This window comes from Camelus ferus, chromosome 18, assembly GCF_009834535.1.
Source record: "Camelus ferus isolate YT-003-E chromosome 18, BCGSAC_Cfer_1.0, whole genome shotgun sequence".
Classification (NCBI taxonomy): Eukaryota; Metazoa; Chordata; class Mammalia; order Artiodactyla; family Camelidae; genus Camelus; species Camelus ferus.
The window spans coordinates 20386043-20392164 of record NC_045713.1 but is presented as its reverse complement, the minus strand read 5'-3'; positions in this window follow the sequence as shown (position 1 = coordinate 20392164).

Sequence of the window (6122 nt, the reverse complement as noted above, 5' to 3'; positions counted from 1 at the left end):
ATCAAAGATAAACAAAAAATATTGAAATAAGCCAGAGGAAAAAAATACCTTACCTAGAGAGGAGCGAATATAAGAATCACATCTGACTTGTCCTCAGAAACCATGCAAGTGAGGAGAGAGTGGAGTGAAATACTTAAAAGTGTTGAGAGAAAAAACTGCCAACCTAGAATTCTGCACTCTTAAATCATCCTTGGGAAGTAAAAAAGAAATAAAAGATTTCCCAGACAAAAAAAAAAATTGAGGGAATCTGTTGCCAGTAGACCTGCCTTGCAAGAAATGTTAAAAGAAATTCTTCAGAGAAGAGGAAAATAATATAGGTTGGAAACTCAAATCTGAATCAAGAAAGGAAGAGCATCAGAGAATAAATAAATGAAGGCAAAAAACATTAAAGTCTTTTCTTTTTCTTAATTGATCTAACAAATAATAGCTTGTACAAAATAATAATAAAAGCAACAATATATTCAATTATGTATGCTTCTATTTGTACGCTTATGTATTCTTATGTCTAACATGCTCATGTAATATTATGTATTCTTATGTATAATACGCTGATGTATACTTATGTGTAAGTGAAATGAATGACAGGAATGGTACAGGGGGTGGGAAGGAAGAATTAAGAATACAGGCATGAGTGGGGTATAGCTCAGTGGTAGAGAGCCTGCTTAGCATACACAAGGATGTGGGTTCAATCCCCAGTACCTCCATTAAAGAAAAAGATAAATAAATAAAACCTAATTACCTCCCCCCAAAATAAATAAATAAAAAAATTTTTTTAAAGAATACAAGCAGATCTCAAAGATATTGCACATTCACTTCCAGACCACCACAATAAAGCAAATATTGCATTAAAGCAAGTCATGTGAATTTTTTGGTTTTCCAATAAATATAAAAGTTATGTTTACACTGTATTCTAATTAGTATGCAAAAGTATTATGTCTTAAAAAATGTACATACCTTAATTTAAAAGCATTTTATTGCTAAAAAATGCTAATCATCATCTGACAATGCAGGGTTGCCACACACCTTCAATTTGTAAAAACTGCAGTATCTGTGAAATGCAATAAAGTGAAGTGCAATAAAACAAGGTGTGCCTGCACTGTGTTACTACAAGGCCCTTGCACTCTCCATGAAGTGGGACAGTGTTATTTGAAAGTGGACTTGGATTGGCTGTAAATGTACATGGCCAACTCTAGGGAAATCATTTTTTTAAAGAGAGAAAAAAAGTAATCGTAATTGACATGCTAACAAAGGAGAGGAGATTAAATCATATAAAATGCTCAATTAAAACCGCAAAAGGCAGAAAAGGTGGGAAAGACAAAAATAGGAACAAAAACTGGGTAACAAATAGAAAAAGCAACAAATATGATTCATATTAACCCAACTATATCAGTAATCACTATAAACATCAACAGTTTAAATCTACCAATTAAATGATAAAGATTGTCAGAGTGGATCAAAAACCAAGACACAACTAGGCCTTGTCTACCCGAAACATATAGTAAAAGTAAAGGGATGGAGAAAGATACATCATACTGACATTAATCAAAAGGAAGTGGGAGTGGCTATGTTAATTTCAGATTGAAGAGCCTTAAGAGCAAGGAAGGTTACCAGGGATAAAGAGGGGCATTGCATAATGATTAGGGGGTCCATACTCCAAGAAGACATAAAAATCTTTAACGTGTACATGCCCAACAACACCAAAGTATGTGAAGCACAAACTGATAGGGCTGCAAGGGGAAATAGATGAATCCACTATTATAGTTAGAGATTTTAACACCCGTTTGTTGGAAATGGGCAAATCCAGCAGGCAGAAAATCAGTAAGGACACAGTTGAATTGAAAGCAACATCAGTCAAATGGATATAATTGACATCACTGGGCTAATTTATCTAACAAGAGCTGATTACACATTCTTCTCACACTCACATGGAACATCCACCGACACAGACCACATTCTGGGCGATAAAATACACCTTAAATTTAAAAGAATAGAAATCATATGATGCCTGCTCTCAGACCACAGTGGAATTAAACTAGAAATCAATAACAGAGAAATAACTGGAAAATCCCCAAATACTTAGTGATTAAACAACACGCTTCTAAATAATGCATGGATCAAAGAGGAGAATTTAAGAGAAGTTCTAAAGTATTTTGAACTAGATGAAAATTAAATACAACTTACCAAAATTTGTGGGATGCAGTGAAAGCAAAGCTTAGAGAAAAATGTATACTATTGAATATATTAAAAAAAAAGAGAGAGAAAGATCTAAAATCAATTATCTAAGCTTTTACTGTAGAACACTAGAAAAAGAAGAGTAAATTAAATTCAAAGTAAGCAGAATAAATAATTAAAATCAAAGCAGAAATCAATGAAATTGAAAATCAATAGAGAATATCAACAAAATCATAAGCTGGCCCTTTGAAAAGGTCATTAGAACTGGTACGCCTTTAGCCAGGCTGACTATTAAAAAAACAGAGAAGACACAAATTACTAATATCAGAAATGAAAGAGGCAACATCACTACAGATCTCATGAACATTAAAAAGATAATAAAGGAATATTATGAACAACTCTATGCCCATATATTGCATAACCTAGATGAAATTGTCCAGTTCCTTGAAAGACACAACCTGCCAAAACACACACAAGAAGAAACAGATAATCTGAAGAGGTTTATATATTAAAGAAATTGAATCAATAATTATTAATCTTACAAAACAGAAAGCACCAGGCCCTGATGAGTTCACTAGTGAATTCTACCAAACAGTTAAGGAACAAATTATCCTAATTATCCATAATCTATTCCAGAAAATAGAAGCCAAGGGAATACTTCCTAACTCATTCTGTGAGGCTATCATTACCCTAATTAATACTCCCCAGAAAACAAAGACATTACAGGAAAAGTAAAGACCAATATCTCTCATAAACATAGATGCAAAAATCCTCAACAAAATAGGAGCAAATCAAATCTAACAATGTATTTAAAGTATTATGCACCATGACCAATTGGGATCTACCCCAGGGATGCAAGGCTGGTTCGATATTTAAAATTCAGTTAATGTAATTCATCAAATCAACAGGCTAAAGAAGAAAATTTTCATGATCATTTCCATAGATGCATTTGACAAAATCCAACACCATGCATGATAAAAAAAACCCTCATCAAATTGAGAATAGAGGGGAGCTTCCTCAGCTTAATAAAGATTATCTTTTAAAAACCCACAATACCTTACAGTTAACATTATGTTAATGGTGAGAAACCCAAAGCTTTCCCACTAAGATCAGGAGCAAGACAAGTATATTCTCTCTCACCAGTGCTTTTCAACATTATACTAGAAGTCCTAGCTAACACCATGAGATAAGAAAAGGAAATAAAAGGTATACAGATTGGGAAGGAAGAAAAAAAAACTATCTTTGTTCATACATAGATGACATGATCATCTATGTAGAAAATCTAAAAGAATAGACAGAAAAACTCCTGGAACTAATAAGCAATTATATAGCAAAGTTGCAGAATACAAGGTCAATATATAAAATTCAGCCACTTTTCCATATACTATCAAAGAACAAATGGAATTTTAAATTTAAAACACATTACCATTGTGGAGGAGGGTATAGCTCAACTGGTAGGGCACATGATTAGCATACACAAGGTCCTGGGTTCAATCCCCGGTACCTCCTCTAAAAATAACTAAGTAAACCTAATTACCTCTCCCCCCAAAAAATTAAAATAAAAAAAAAATTTTAAACACATTAGCATTTACATTAGCACCCCTAGAAATGAAACACTTAGGTATAATTTTTAAAAAATATGTAAAAGATTACATGAGGAAGACTCTGATGAAAAATATCAAAGAAGAATTAAGTAAACAGATAGATCATGTTCATGGTTAGGAAAACTCAATATTGTCAAGATGTTAGTTTTTCCCAAATGATCCATAGATTCAATAGAATCCCAATCAAAAACCCAGCAAATCATTCTTTTTTTTTGGACACTGACAAACTGATTCTAAAATTTATATGAAGAGGCAAAAGACTCAGAATAGCCAACACAATATTAAGACTGAACTTACCCAACTTCAAGACTTACTATAGAGTAATCAAGACAGTGTGACATTGGAGAAAGAGCACACAAATAAATCAATGGAATAGAACAGAGAGTCCAGACATAGACACACAAAAACACAATCAACTAATCTTTGACAAAGAAGCAAAGGCAATAAGACAGAGCTAAGAGTCTTTTCAACAAATGACGCTGAAACAACTGAACGTCCATATGCAACAAAATGAATCTAGACATAGATTTTACATACTTCACAGAAATTAACTCAAAATGGGTCATAGACCTAAATGTGAAAAACAAAACTCCTACGAGATAACACAGGAGAAAACTCAATTGACCTCGGGTATGGCGATGACCTTTTACATCCAACACCAAAGGCACATTCATGAAAGAAATAACTGATAAGCTGAACCTCATTAAAATTCCAGCACCTATAACCTGTCACATATTATGACTGTGCCTTTATCTGGCAAAACTGAAAACTTCTGCTCTGGGAAAGAGCATTTCAAGGAAATGAGAAAACAAGCCCAGACTGAAAAAAAATTTTGCAAAAGATGTATCTAATAAAATACCGTTATCCAAAATATACAGAGGACTCTTAAAACTCAACAGTAAGAAAACAAACAACCCAATTAAAAAACAGGCCAAAGTAACACCTCCCCGAAGAAGATGTACAGATGGCAAGTAAGCTTATGAAAGTCAGTTCATCATCATATGTCACTGGGGAATTGCAAATTAAAACAGCAATGAGGTATCACTATACACCTATTAGAATGATCAAAATCCAAAACACAGGCAACACTAAATGCTGCTGAGGAACTCCCTCTCTCGTCACTGGTAGGAATGCATTATGATACAGTCACTTTGGAAGACAGTCTGGCAGTTTCTTATAAATGTATTCTTTCCACATAATCCAGCAATTGCACGACTTGGTATTTACCCCAAAAGTTGAAAGCTTATGTCCATACAAAAACCTTCATACAGATGTTTGTAGCAGCTTTTTTCATGATTGCCAAGACTTGGGAACAACCAAAATGTCCTTTAATAAGTGAATGAATAAAACTGTGGAATAAGTGAATAATAATGAATAAAACGAGGATTATTTAGCACCATAAAGACATGAGCTGTAAAGCCACTGAAAGCCATGGAGGAAACTTAAACACATGGTACTAAGTAAGAGAAGTCAGTCTGAAAGGCTATACTCTGTATGATTCCAGCTATATGACATTCTGGGGAAAAGGCATGCTATGGTGACAGTAAAAGGAACAGTGGTTGTCAGGGGTTAGGGGAAGTGGGGGAAAAATTAGCAGAACATGGAGAAATTTTAGAGCCCTGGAAGCATTCTGTGTGAAACTACAATGGCGGCTACACACCAGTATATATTTGTCCAAACCCACAGACTGTACACCACCAAGAGTAAACCCCGGTGTAAGCTATGGACTTTAGGTGATAATAATGTGTCAGTGTAGGCTCACTGACTGTAGGCAACAGACCACATGGTGCAGGATACCGATACTGGAGCAGGTTGTGAATGTGCGAAGATGGGGTATACAGGAACTCTCTGTACTTTCAGCTCAGTATTTCCATGAACCTAAATTTGCTCTAAAAATAAAGTTCATTAATTCAAAAGCAGAAACAATAACCCACCCAATTTTTTTGGTCTACTGAGTATCACTTGCGAGGCATGACATAGGACCAAACCCCAAACATCATTACAAGTTGATTAATGGTGAAACTGGTCCCACCATTCATCCTTCCTTCCACCCAAGCACCCATCCATCCATCCATTTATTTGGTCACAAACATAGTCAACAGCAATGCCACTGAACAGCATCTCAGTATAGGACACGGTGTGACTAGACGACAAATATTTATCAAGTGCCTATGACATTCCAAACACTATTCCAGGGTCTGGGTACAACAGCAAACAAAAATAAAAAATCTTGGCCTCATGAAATTCACAATCTGGTGAAGAGACAATGAGTTAAAAAAAAGTTTTATTTTACATTAGGTGATTAGTAGGGTGGAGGAAAAGGCACAGTTTCAAATAGAGTTGGCA